We start from the raw sequence: 15,266 nt of genomic DNA on the forward strand, positions 1-15,266 counted from the left end.
CGGTCTTGTTTTTCAACCGGTCGACGTTTTTAAAAGCTGTGCTCGTCAGGCTATAGCTAACTCGATTTATGCTGGAATAATTTCGGGAAATCTTGTGGCTGCAGCAGAAGTGCTGAGTTGTGGGATCTGTAAATTGAGTGTAATCAGCCTTTCATTGAGCCGGGCCATTATAGTAGATGTATATAAAATGATTTCCCGGGCCGGATATAATTGTACACCGGGCTGAATGTGGCTTTATTTTGACATACTCAGACATTTATGGCCGGCTGGATTGAATCCTCCAATGGGCTTGATGTGGCCGCGGTCCGTATGTTTGACAAGCCTGTTGTAATGCGTTACCCCAAACACAACACACGCACACGCCCACAAACACACATACGCACAATTGCGCACAACATTTCGTATATATTGGTCACAGATTGTAGGAAAATAATCGACGGGCCACACTTGTGTCATTGCGATGTTGAATAGAAGAACGACAAATATACACAAGCATAAAAAACACACACAAGTGTGTAGTAGCGGGTAGACACCAACTGGAGCCGGCGGTTGAGAGCCTGCAAAGGTGCGAGCGGGAAAAAGACCGTACACGAGCCTATGGGTGTGCGTGTGGGTGAGCGGGTGTGAATGTGTGAGTGTGTGTTGTTGTGTATTTGTGGAGTTGTTGCAGTTGTGACAGCTGGGATGAAGGAATGGAGGCGGTGTGTGTGATGGGAGAAGGTGCCAACAAGACCAAGTGTCTCTTTATTTTCACATAGCACGTGTGCATGTGTGTGCGCGGCTGCACTGTACCTTCACTTGCATTATGTACATCTGTGTTTATCATCTCTGTAGGGTCTAATTGGGTACAACATGGAGCTTTGTTAAAACAAGTATACGGTATGCAAATGAGTGGGTTGTTGATATGACACATAGATTTACTTGCTAATGTATATTCACCAAAGCTGCCAGTCATTACACTCCTTTTTGCTTTACACTACAGTTCAAAAGTTTGGGGTGGCTTAGAAATGTCCTTCTTTTTGAAAGAAAAGTTGTGTTTTTTTTTTAATGAAGATAACACGAAATACATCCCATGCATTTTTAAGGTGGTCAACGACTATTTTAGCTGCAGAGGTCTGCCCACTTCCAGCAACCAGCACTTCAGTCTTCTAATAGTATATATTGTGTTAACTAATTGCAATAGAAGGCTAACGGATAATCAGATAACCCTCGTAAAACCAAATGGAAGCTATAAAAATGACCTTCCTTTGAACAAGTCGAGTATCCGGAACATCCCATTTGTGGTTGTTATCTACAAAAGAGATTTTTCGTGTGATACTTGATGTTTTATACTAAGAAATGAAATTACCAGGAAACAACGATCTCCTACAACAGTGTGTATTATTACCTCAGAGAACAGTACAGAGTGGAAAGAGAAGTGCCAACATTAAAATTTTTAGTTTGAGAAATAAATATCTTACAAGTTCTCGACAGGTAGCTTGCTTTAACAGAAGTTGCAAAACCAGTGGCAACATCAACTGTGTAAAGGCGACTGAGTTACGGAGTGGCAAATAAAATGCATATTTTACACTGGCCAACAGAAAAAAGATATCCATTTGGACAAAATAACACAAGCATTGGACAACTCGTTTAATGAATGAGAGTGAGACTTTTTCATGGAAAACACAACATTATCTGGGTCACCCCAAACTTTTGAACGATGGTGTTCATTATATGTTGATCCGTTCTCATTGGGGCAACATGGTGAAAGACTGGTTCACCCATCAGTCTCACGATTCAGAGGTCCTAAGTTTGATTCCAATGTGGAGTTTCCATGTTCCCTCTGTGCCTGTGTGGGGTTTTTCCGGGCACTTAGGTTTCTTCCTGCATAGCAAGTTCATTGGTGACTCCAAAATGCGTGATTAGCTTGAAACCTATCCAGGGTGTCCCTGATGTCACCCAGGATGGGCAAAAGCCCTCCTGCGACTTTCGAGCTGAGTAGCGGTTCGGGAAATGAATGAATGATTTACATTGCGTTTTCACCATAATGGTGCTATGCTCTTTTTTTGACAAAGTAAGAAAACAAATCACCAAAATAAACAGTAATGCAGCGTTTTTGCAAAAAAAAAAACCCCGACTGATTTCCTATTCACAGTATCTTTTTTGTTTTTTTACAATTCATTTTGTGAGGCTGTTTAATGAATTTCATGCCCATTGGCCAACGTGGTGTTCAGGGCCAAATCTGCAGGGTCCCTGAGACTAAAACCCATCAATACCTTTATGGGAAGTGTTGTGAAATTGAAGTTTGTCACTGCCAATAATTAGTCATAATTATATACTTTCTTCATTTCTAATTTCTTCAAGTATTTACTTAATATTATGTAACTTCGGTTATGGCATCATATTCTTTGAGTGGAATACTCATGTTATCAATTCTTTCATCCTCTAAGCAAAGGCCTGCTTACTCAAGCCCCATGAGGTCAGGCGTTGTCTAAGTAATAATTAATACAGGACTTTTTGCAGTTGTACAAGCCACCCAACTGGACATTCTATGGACATTTTGCCTGGACATGTTTGCATTTGCTGCTTGGGTAAGGGAGGTCACCCTTGCCAGCGAGGCTGGCCGCATGTGATGATGTCATTGCACCAGCCGGATTAAGTCAGTGACAACTGGCGCTGGGGCTGCTGCCAGGGCCGATCAGGACACAAATGGGCCACTCCTCCCCGTCCTCCTCTGGCCGCTCTGTTATCTTTTCATTACCCGACCACTGGCTTCTACCCCATGCACCGTGAGGCTTGCCAGAACCACAACAAGAAGCCGCAGTTGTTGTCGGGCTTCTTTCACGGGCGCCCTTTCAGTTCTCGTCTGGGAGCGCAGTAGGAGGAGAAGACGGGGGCGATAGAGTTACCACACAAACGTACCCATTAATTCAATTATGTAACACTTTGATGAGAAATTGAGATACGTTTGGGATTATTAGGTGGACAGATGCTATTTGACCAGAGTGGTGATAATTGAAGACTAAATGGAGGCCGAGGGAGGCACCAGACAAGGACCATGCAGACTTCAAAGGCATTAAAGGGAGTGTGTAATATTTAGTGCCACCTTGCGGTACAAAACAATACCTTTCAGTCAGTATAAAAACATTGATTTAAATACTAAGCAAAAACACATGAATATTCATACCAATGTCATTTTAAAAAAATAGGGAGAAATATGTTTTTCTTTTACATAGCGGAAACCATACATATTAGTCTGGTTAGCATTTCAGTTTTTGTAAAAGCTTGTCATGAGACACTTTATCAAAAGCCTTGCAAAAGTCTAAGTAAACAACATGACCAGCCATATTGTGAACAAAAAACATACTGGTAATATTATTCAAATGAGCTATCAAGTTAGTCATGGTAGAATGTCCGGACCTAAACCCATGTTGCTTAAACGTAAAAAGATTGTGCTCCTGTATAAATTTCCATATGGCATCTGAGATAATTTTTCTCAAACACTTTACAGACGCAGCTAGTCAAGCTAACTGGTCTATAGTTGGCTGCACTTGTTGTGCTCCCCCCTTTAAAAATGGGTATGACAATAGCACTAAGCTAGTCCTCAGGCAGCTGTGAATCCTCAAAAGATCTAGAAAACAGGTAAAATATTCAGTTTGTTCCTTGTAATACTGTACCAGTTTTCGTGTCCTTTTTTTCATCAGTATTTGCACTTTTGGCATGTGACTTTTTTCTTTTTAGTGTAGCACTCTCATATTCAGCAGAATTTCAGGGGGGTGTATGTAACGGGTGTAATAATAATTTTTGTTTTATTGAAATTCCTGCTGAAATATGTGTATAGTTTTTGGTAAATGTCCTGCAATGATGAGTCCAACAGTGCCATCTTCTGGTATGGGGTGGGGTTTGGTTTTGGCTTCTTACATGGGACTGGGAGGCGGTGTTTGTTGGCAGTCTTACCAGAGAGAACTGCAACGGTAAGACACATCTTTTGGTGCCCCGTGTGAGGCACTTCCGACCACGCTGAAAGAACATCATCAATTTTTACGCATTGTTCACGATTTGACAAATATGCAGTTATCCATTCAAGCAGTTTTCCACTAATAGCATTTCCGTGGTCACAGATATAAGTTACGGGTGCCTAGACCTACCAGTAACTTGCATGGAAACTTTATTTCTTTCAGGATACCAAAAATTTGGAATTTTTTGCCTGACCGGGTTATTAGTGCAAATACGGTGCAAACCTTTAAGCAAAGGTTGGCAGAAATAGATCTGTCAAATTTCCTTAGAGGAGGGGGCGTAAGGTGACCATATTTGGCCATGCTCACTCTCAGCATTAGTTTTTTTTTTTGTGTGTGTCATGTTTTGATTAATGTATCCAACAATACCTTCAATAAACATTTCAATTATGTTTGTCTGGCATCTTTCTGCTTCCTGTGACAATGGTTTTTGATCGCATTAAACAACATCTAGTGGTCAAATTGGACACATTCTGTCATTAAACAGTCAATGCAGTATTAGTAAACCCAAATTTTGAGGTCAAAAGAGGTCCTACTATCAAAAACAGCCCTAAAACTTCCAGGAAAGTACTGGTTGATAATGCCTGTTTGTATCCAAAGTTACTGTAAATGTTACCAACTGGATGTCACTGCAACTAAAATAGATATTCTTCTTACAAAACCTTTTTATAATGTTCACAACAGAATGAATACAGAATTTCGGATGGAATAAATACATACAGCTTATGTCAAAAAATTAAAAGATGTAGGTAGAATTACAACTGTCTTTATTGTTTTACAAGGTAGTGAACAATTTTATGAGATTAGACATGGCACTCTTGAATAAACACTTAATAAAGATTTAAATGATTAAAAAAAGATAAAGGTAGCACAAGGTAGTGCTTGGGGACTGGCCTAGATTGGACGTGCATTAGAAGCAATTGTGGAGTAAAAATAGTGCAATGACTTTTAGCAGTAACCTAATTCCCAAATAAGTCAAAATAAGATATGAATACAGATTTATTTTTACATAGGCAGGATACATATATTTTTACATAGTCTTGTTTTGGGTGGTGATGGGGAAGAAACTGTCGCTGAGCCCGTTCGACCTTTTTTTGAGAGACCTGTGCCTAATTTTGGGCTCCAGCTCCAAAAAAATAGGAAAACAAACATGCAAATAGTTGGTCCATCATCAAGTTTCCTGTTAAAAGCATCTGCACCACTGAAATGTAAAATTGTTTTTTTCTTTATTTTTCTCTTTTATTTGTCATGCGTTGTATGAGGCATGGGGTGGGGTGTATTCCATATCAGTGTATGCAATAAAACATTTTTATGACATTTTACGACCTTTTAGTAGTTATGTAATAATGTCGCTGGACTCAATGATGACCTGACAGCTCCCTTGGCAGCAAGACCATCGCAAAGGGACACGTGGAAACTTGTCACCTGGCAACATGTTCCACGTAACTGAGCACAACAAAATATTCAGCTTCCCTTGCGGGGATGGGCAAGTATCCATGCATCCATTTTTTGCGCCGCTTATGCTCACTAGGGTCGCAGGGGCGCTGGGGCCCATCCCACCCATCATCGGTCAGTGGACACCCTGAACTGGTTGCCAGCCAGTCACGAGGCATATGAGGAAGGACTATGGAATAAATTGTGAATTTGAAATGTTGGAAGTTTTTGGGGTACTTTTGAAACCGTGGAATGTAAGCAATAGGATAAGAACTCCTAAAAGATTTGAATATTTCATAGTTGGGATTTGAATTGTATGTTCTGTTGTTGAAGCTGATGGAGTAGTTTGCTAAATAATGCATTCTAAAGACAAACAATCAACCAAACAATCAACCAGAAAAACAAACAAATAAGCAAACAAACACATTAACTAACTGTAAGGACCAGAACGGAAACAGGACCCACTCGCGTCACATTTACCACAAATTTTATTCAAGGAACGAGGAAGGTGTGCGCCCATGCTCCGAAGTTCCCTGGACGCGGGAAGTGGGTCGCTCTCGTACTCAGCTTGTTATCCGAAACGGTAGTGGATCTTCCGTGGCGAGCGATGGCGGTGTCGGGGACGGAAAAAACAGGTCGGTAGCCAGGACAGGAGAGCAAAAACGTGGTCGGGGTCGGAAGCGAGTCTTAAGCCAGAACGGGAGAGCAGACGTGCCTGGGGTCCGAAACGAGTCGTAAGCCAAGACGGACGAGCAGACGTGACCGGGATAAAAACAGGTGGCAGCCGGAGACAAACGGGAGCAAAACGGCGCAGGCGGGGGTCAGGGTCGAAAAAGGCTTGCCTTGAACACACGGAGATTCGCGGACGGACAGACAAAAGGGGATTGACAGGACAGGGTTTAAATAGTGGGGAAGCCAATTTGTCAACAAGCTGCCACACGGGCCAATTGGGCGCCATGGCAACCGTGACACTAACTAACTAAGACAAATAAAAGCACAATTATTTTATATGTTGAGACTTCGATGTTTACATGAGGAATTTAGCGAAATAAGTCAGCAGATCAATGTGCATACTAAATGTAAACCACACACATTTGCTCACTCATCCATCGGACAGTCTTTGCCACCACCAGCGAACCGCCTGCTCTGCTGTCCTCATTAGAGAAAAAGCAAATGCTGTGTTTACCATCACTTAGAAAGAAACATAGACCCGTCCACAGGAAAAACCTTTCTTGCAAAGCTGCTGCCATCCCTGATCGACATCTAAGCACGCTCTTGACAACCCTACCTTAATTAAGCTTTTACTCCAAACTCTAGGAAAGCTGCCGCCTGGTTGCTCTTGAAACTCGGAGACAAAAGGCAGGGACCTGACGTTGGGTTCCACAAAAAATCAGATCAGAGCTGTATTAGAATGGTGTCATGTTTATTTAGTTATCAGCAGTGAATTTTTTTTTTTGAAAGAAAATGGAGATAAAGGAGCATTGAGTCAAAATAAACATTTCTGTTTGGAATAACAAGGAAAACATGTCTTTTCTTGCTGGAAAGTAGCACAGGGACAGGAAGAGCCATTCGGGATGGGGGAGCCCCTGGGGTTGACTGGGTCACTTAGCAACTTCCCGTCAGGGTCAGTAAGGATCATTGAATAAGTACATCCGGGTCAAACGAGGAGCCACCTGTCTGTGATTCTCTCCCTCGGCTCTGGATGACTTTGTTAACCTCAATGGCAGCCAGGTGGGCTTGTGGGAACTACAGAAAACGATGCGGGGACACCTCTGGGACGTTCAGGCGTTTTCATCCTTGCGTCAACCAGCAGGACATTCGGAGGATTGGAGAAAGGAAGCCCTAATAGATAAAAGAACAAGTTGCAAGTGCAATCAAATATCTGCAAACGTTTTTTTAAACTAGTATATCAATCCAAATTTTATACATATATATATATATATATATATATATATATATATATATATATATATATATATATATATATATATATATATATATTATATATATTCAATATATTGTATATATATATATATATATATATATATATATATATATATATATATATATATATATTCAATATATTATATATATATATATATATATTCAATATATTATATATATATATATATATATATATATATATATATATATATATATATATATATATATATATATATATATATATATATATATATATATATATATGGGATGGGCTCCAGTACCCCCGCGACCCTACTGAGGATAAGCGGTGTAGCTAATGAGATGAGATGAGATATATATATATATATATATATACATATATATATATATGTATATATATATATATATATATATATATATATATATATATATATATATATATGGGCAGCACGGTGGTGCAGTGGTTAGCGCATGTGCGGCACAGTTCTGAGGTCCTGCGTGGGTTCAAATCCAGCTACCGGCCATACTGTGCGGAGTTTGTATGTTCTCCCTGTGCTTGCGCGGGTTTCCTCCGGGCACTCCGGTTTCCTCCCACATTCCAAAGACATGCATTTCAGGTGAATTGGCCGGTCCAAATTGTCCCTAGGTGTGACTGAGCGACTGAGTTGTCTGTCCCCGTGTGCCCTGCGATTAGCTGGCAACCAGTTCAGGGTGTCCCCTGCCCACTGCCCGGAGATGGCTGGGATGGGCTCCAGCCCCCCCGCGACCCTAATAAGGATAAGCGGTAAAGCTAATGAGATGAGATGAGATGAGATATATATATATATATATATATATATATATATATATATATATATATATATATATATATATATATATATATATATATATATATATATATATATATATATGTGTGTGTGTGTGTGTGTGTGTGTTCATGTGTGTGTTTTTGTGTGTGACGTATAGGCTGAGCTGATTTTCTCGAAAATGTACACAGTTGTTCTTTATACCTCTGCAAGTGTCTTTTCTAGGTTTTGTGTCAAGGCAACCCAATAAAAAAACAACAAAAAACAATAAACCTACGCTTTTGTGTGGTCTGCCTTCATGGGGTCTATACCGCCCTCTGGTGACAAACCTGAGTACCGCAGCTCCCATTCACTGACCACTCCAAACAACCAAATTTAATCTTTTATCAGTCCGACAATGCCAGGCCATTTTGCTTGTTCATTTATAAAACACTCACCACTAAGTAGTATTTTACAAGGACATCTTTTAAATTTAATGGTGGAAGACTCATTTTGTCTTTTTTGTTGCTTACTTTTATGAACTTAAATCATTATATGCGTTCAAGGCTATGAAGTGTTCACATAACTATGGTCTACAATGCTGGGACATTGACCATAGAAATCATTGTGATTTGTTTCCAAAATATGTGAAACAGAGAAATGTTCAAAAACATGAAAAGCAAAAAGCCGCTTTCACAGTTAGACGGTGGAAGGATTGTTTAAGAAGATTTTATATTTTTCTAAGTAATTACAAAAACGCGAGTAATATACGTGCTAATTTGCTCTTTAGCACAATGGATTTTAGTTATAATAAGTGTTCTTATAGCAAGTCTTTCACAGTTGCCACGGCGCCCAATTGGCCCCGCCCGTGTGGCGCCAGCTGCGGCTCATTGACATATTGGCTTTCCGTCTATTTAAGCTCAGTGTTCTCACTCTTCGTTTGTCAGTCTGTCAATGAACCTCTGCCCCGCAAGACGTGGGTTTTGTTCCGGTCCTGTTTCCTGTTGGTATTTCCCCTCAGGTATTGTTCCCGTTTGTTTTTGTCTTGTTTATTATTCTCTGTTCCCGTCTAGTTTGTCCCGTTTATTTTCGATATCCTATTTTATTATCAATCCTGTCTGTCACGTCCTGTCCGGTACCGACCCCATCTCTCCGATATCTACTCGGGCAATTGGTATCTATCTCGTCGGCTTCTGGCTTGCTATCTTTTCACGCCAGACTACTGCCTAACGTGCATGACTCCCCATTTACCGTAAAATAAAAGGCTTGTGTCAGAAACGTCACACGTTTAGATTAGTAAGTGTACAGCCAAACACTAACCTTTAAATATGGACTGAACAAAGACAAAATATGAATCCCAAAAGAAGAGTAAGGCAACAATATAACCTATCTAGATTAAGTTAATCAGTGTGTATTTAATGTTTTTACTGTTCATAAGTCAGCCTTAGGGGTGAGCCACTCCTTGAGAGTATCTTTGAGAGGAAAACTTTGCGCCAATCCCTGAGGTAAACATTGGACAAATAAACTTCAGATGTGCATCCGAGTGTGGAACCGTAGCTCCTAAAAAATAACACAAGAGGTTTCGAGGTGGGCGGCAGGACCAGAGGAAAAGAAAGTTGTCATCGCGGCAGGCTTGGCAGCAACAAAGGACATTGAAAATTGTTCCATGATGCATGATGCAGGTTAAAAGAGTAAATCCATCAAGAATCATTCTGCAAAGGTTTTATTTCTTTGAGATGGCTAATTTTTACTCAATCATTGAAACAATTTATATCATTTCCTGACAGTGGTGTAACATCTTTCTCAACAGTTTTTTTTTGTAAATGAATTCTGAATTATCTCGGAAATGCCAAATTTCCTAATTTCATATGAGTAACCAGCAAATTCTTCCGTACTATTAACAAACTAGACCGTTGGCATGAAGTGGAGAGATCAACGATGACAGTCCACTGATTGTGCAGATGAAATATGGTTTACCACCTGTCTATGTGATCGCTATATAACCATAGGGAGTCTGTGCGATGCGTTGGAACACTTTCCGGGAATATGAAGATATTTCCTCCTCAAATCCAAAAGTGCCACGCCGGATAATCCGATTAGATTGTCAGTTTGCAGGCAAAAAAAAGAGGGTAAAGAAACATTTTATCTGAATATTTTGACATTGTTTTTATCCTCCACATAAAACACTTATGGACAATTTAAAATAGAGATAAACAAGACTTCAATCTAAATAAATGGCATTCAAATTTACCTAAATCCACAATATCCCCCTTCTTTCTCAGCATGCTCTGCCCGGCCGAGTCATTCCTAAGACTTAAAAAGTGGTCGGCGGCGCCCTCTGTTGGCTGCGGCTGCATCGGCTCGCTACAACGGGTCAGGTGCAATCGACATTTCGTTCTGTGTACATTGTTACACAGAATGACAATACAAGGAAATTATTATTATTATTATTATTTTGCAATCATCATTTGAAACACGAACATGAGAAAGAATATCAACATAACTCCAGGGATCAAAGGAGTTGTCCGTGTAAAACACAGCAAAAAGCTGGCAAGTTTGGAAGATGGACACTTTAATACTTTTGTGTGGGTTTACAAGGCAAAAGCAGGTACGAAGGGCAATAAGCGGACACACTTGTTGTCATGATTTGCCCATCGCCCTCACCTGTGCCCGCTCGTTTCGCTCCGGCTGCCGCTCGTTGCCCGATTGGTTCCCCTCGTATTTAAACTCAATACTCTCATTCACTCCTGGTCAGTGCGTCAGCGAACCTCCGCACATGCAAGGCAAGCATTTTTGACTCTGGCTCCCGTCTGTCCCGTCCTGTCCTGTATCCTCGTCTGCTCCTGGCTTTCCGATCGTATCTAGCTTCCTGACTTGATTCCTTCCTCGTACTTCACTCTGATCTCCCGTCCCGGCTGCCCAACTCGTTTCTGCCCTCCGACAATGCTCTGATCTCCCGTCCCGGCTGCCCGACTCGTTTCTGTCCTCTGACCACACTGCGATCACGAGGGCTTCCTGTTTTCCCCGCCCAACGAGCACCGGATTACTGGCATTAGTTTTCCCGCACTTGACTTCCCCGCTTCCTCAATGAAGCTTGGTGTGAAACGTTACGCGTTTGGGTCTACCGTCTGTTCTGGTTCTGACACTTTTATATGGTCAGGCTCTATACCTGACCACTTTCCGCACCTCACGCCATGTGCGTGATTCGTCTCATTCACTGTACATCGTAACAAAATCACCCGCTTTGGTTCTGTTTGGAGCAACAGCAACGTCAACCAACGGGAGTGGGACTTTTGATAATCAGACTTAATATTGTTTGTTCCGCTCATGAGCAAAAGTGTCTGATTATCAATGTCCTTTTTTAAATGATTCATCTTTCGTGGTTACCCTGTGGTGTAGAGGTCTGAGTTAAGTTTCCCTCAACAAAATTACTATGGTATAAGTATAGAAAATTTTCAATACTTTGTTCACAATAGCCAATGCTTGAGCAGGGTTTGCACATACTGACAATTAAACTGTCTTCCATTCTGAACAAAGTCAGCAACCGCTGACTACTAAAAGCCTCGATTGGTCATCATGTGGTGCTGGATATGTTTAATGTAATCTTTCCTCTTGATCTTCTATGAATATATTTTTGGCTGACACAGACAAATGTTTAACTTGTTAAACATCTACAAAAGTAAATCATATTAATAGTTAATTTTGTATCCTACTTTTCTCGCGATTATAGTCGAAAAGGCGTAGCTTGTAGCAAGTGTCTAAAATGTTAAGTCTAGAAAATGATTCGAAGTGTTTAGGGCGGGTGTCTCCGACGTGGTGGTCGCGGGCACCAATAGATCATTGAAATTTTACTTCTAAATGGCCTGATGTTTTAGTGTTTGATGGACCCTATTTGAACTCAATTGTTACTAATTACAACCTGGTAATAATATAGTAACAATATATTAATAACATGATAAGTTGTAATTTTAGAAATACATATTGAACTGTTTGCCCTTCGTGCCAATCAATAACAAAATGTAGCTTAGCTTCAAAAAAGTTGGTGACCCGTGGTTTAGAGTGACTTAAAATGGTTTAAGACCTCGATTGTAATAGAAAATACATACATAATAACTTATCAAGCCAACTTTAATTGTGAGGGATGAAAACTACCCAACATGGTGCCCGTAGGCACCTGGATGGATGGTTGACAGACCTGTTCTGAAAATAGCTCACCAATGCTTGATCCTTGTGTTTTTCTAGTAAAATGGTTGTTTTAGTCTATTTAACTCTACTTCCAATAATTAACCCAGTAATAACATAGTTACAACGTGGTAATAACATGATGAGGAGTTATTTTAGAAATTCACTTGACCTGATTAAAGCCCTGTTCTGAACTTGCGAAGCCATAATATTCCGTTTTTAAAAAAAATGGTAATAAAAAAAGTCAAAACGCTTAATCCAGCAGTTGTTTTCAACCGTTTTGTCTCGTGACCCGGATTTTGATTCAAACACACGAAAGAGGAGTTTGCCCTACCTCAGTATTGGTTTCTTCAATGAGGCCTGCACCAGACTAAAGACACAGAAAAGTTTATCTTCCGATTGTGAAGGTTTTCAGACATTCCTCAATTTAAATGAATAACAATCAAAAATTACCGTTCAACGACTCGTGTAACACGCTTAAAATGGTGACAAGTTTTCTTCGCCCATGTGGCGGTGTCCGGCTGGGCCACATCACACGCTAACACAAAGAGCAGTTGCCGTGGTGATATGGCTGCAACTCGGAAAATGGCCAACGCTCGAGGACAAATGAACACCTGCGAGTGTTCACGGGGAAGCGGACTTGGCGGCAAGCGCAGTCCGACTGGTAGTGGCCGGGTGAGACAATAACAATGATGTCCATTCTGCGGCGTCTCTCCCATCACACTTGTGACTAATGACCTCAGGGCAGGGGTGATTTAGGGGTGAGGGTTGCTGATGTGACTGCCACTGAAAACAGGCGGTTGAACCTAAAAGTATGCATTGGAAAATTCACTGAGGGTTAGAATGGGGCATGTCTTTTACTATCTACAAATAATTTAAGCATTGGTTCTCAACCGTTCTGACTTCAGGACACACCATCCCACCTGGATTACAAACTGTGACCCAAGTCAAGAAAAAATGTCCACTTCTCGAATTGATTTATTGCATTTGAACCAAAAATAGTAGAATATTATAATGCACTGGGTGGCAGGACGTATGGGCGCGCAGCCCCACAGTGCAGAGGTTTAGGGTTCAAGTCCAGCTACCACAGCCTCCCCGTTGTAGCCTTTGTATGTTCTCCCCGTGCCTGTGTGTGTTTCCTCCGGGCACTCCGGTTTCCTCCCACATTCCAAAAACATGCATGTCAGGTTAATTGTCCGGTCCAAACTGTCCCTAGGCGAATGAATGAGCAAGTGAGTGGTCTATCTCTGTGTGCCCTGCGACTGGCTGGCAACCAGTTCAGGGTGTCCCCTGCCCTCTGCCCGAAGATAGCTGGGATGGGCTCCAGCACCCCCACAACCCTACTGAGGATAAGCGGTGTAGATGATGGATGTATGGGCAACAATATAATATAATATAAAAACAACTTCAAGTAATAATACTCGTTTTAAAGCAGGGGTGGGCAAACATTTTGAGTCATGGGCCGATTGGGTTAAAAAATTTAGTCAGCCCTGGAGACCTACCCATGTTTTCCTCATTTATGAACACACATACAGCATTTTCTAATTCTTTTTATATTTTTTTGAATGGGACAAGTCTTATCAAATTGGTTTTGAACGCTCACAAGTTAAAGCAAAATTAAATATTAACTCCCTGTTTTAAGTGCAACATTTTATATTGAGCTTTATGTATTACCGTGGTTGAATTTTTGTAGTTTTTTGTAGCATTTCTGTAGTTTGATTGTAATTTTACTGTAGATGTATTTGTAGCATTTTTGTCCAAGTATTTTTGTAGTTGTACTGTAGACCTTTCATAGTATCTGTGTAATAGTGTTTTTTTTTTTACATTTCTTTATTATAGTATTTCTGTAATAGAATTTTTCTTTTCAGAATTAAGGTAAAATAATATAATAGATCCTAGTTTTTAAGCACTATAATTGATATTCAGTTTTGTAGTTATTTTGTAGTATTTCTGTAGTATGTTTGTATCAGACACACGAAAAGACAATAGCTGGCACAAAAAAACCTCTAGATTTTTTATTATTAGTACTTTATTTACTACAGTAAAACAATACGTATATATTGTTATTATGCTTTGACCTTTTTGACCTTCATCTGGCGGGCCAGTTTAAAAACCCTGCCAGGCCGCAGGGAGTTTGCCCACCCCTGCTTTAAAGGGACAGTGTGTATTATTTAGTGACTCCTAGAGGTAAAAAACTGTATCCATTAAAAAAACAAAACTTTAATTTGCAGAACATTATCACAATCTATTGTTAAGGAGGGTATTTGACCCTCAGTTTTTAGTTTTCAGGGTTCTTCTACTCACTTACATAATTTACATGTATATTATCAAGGATACCTCGAAAACTATGCCCAAACATTAGCCGTAATGTGTGAATGGTCATCACCATTCAATTCCAATGTCAACTATGGTTGACGATCATCAAAAGACATCATAACAAAACAACCATATCATGTTTCCTGCAGGAATAGCCCAAAATAGGCCGAAGGCAAGAGTGCAATATAGCTGTGTGAGGGTCACGCGTTTAGCGCTCAGCTGAGGGTTGGCATGATGCCCAACAAGCTCAGGAGAGTTTTGTGTGTGCACACAGATGTGGAGTCACTGACGGAGGTATTACGGACAGATGTTCACTTTGTTTAAGCATGTGCAGCTGTGTGGAGGCGCACATGTGAGTCTATTCCTTGTCGGTAGTCTGTTGTCAACTGTATGATGCGTGTTCAGTGTTAGCACATTTGTATTAGTTTTATACTCATCTACGCTAGTATATCAATCATTTTATCTGAATTCCTGCAAAAGATGTCTGTTTATACTTTTTTTTGCATCTGTTTAAAGTTTGCAGTGTATGTTATAGTAAATTGGCACAACTCTTCATTTTGACACTTTGTTTTACGTCACAACCGTTAAAAAAGGTATATGCAGTAATCGCTTGCTATTACACGACTTGCTT

The 15,266-nt window shown here is 40.3% G+C and overlaps 1 long non-coding RNA gene across 1 annotated transcript; it reads right to left on the reverse strand.

Annotated features, from left to right (window-relative positions):
- Positions 1 to 6,875: 6,875 nt before the first annotated feature.
- LOC148374958 (uncharacterized) lies at positions 6,876 to 12,980 on the reverse strand. The gene is made up of 3 exons (XR_015853037.1): positions 12,773 to 12,980; positions 12,654 to 12,689; positions 6,876 to 7,271 (listed from the first exon to the last, which is right to left on the reverse strand). It is a non-coding gene; the product is annotated as an uncharacterized LOC148374958 (long non-coding RNA).
- Positions 12,981 to 15,266: the final 2,286 nt, after the last annotated feature.

The sequence above is a fragment of the Urocampus carinirostris genome, chromosome 1 (assembly GCF_059441175.1).
Source record: "Urocampus carinirostris isolate Australia breed hairy pipefish chromosome 1, RoL_Ucar_1.0, whole genome shotgun sequence".
In the NCBI taxonomy this organism is placed as follows: Eukaryota; Metazoa; Chordata; class Actinopteri; order Syngnathiformes; family Syngnathidae; genus Urocampus; species Urocampus carinirostris.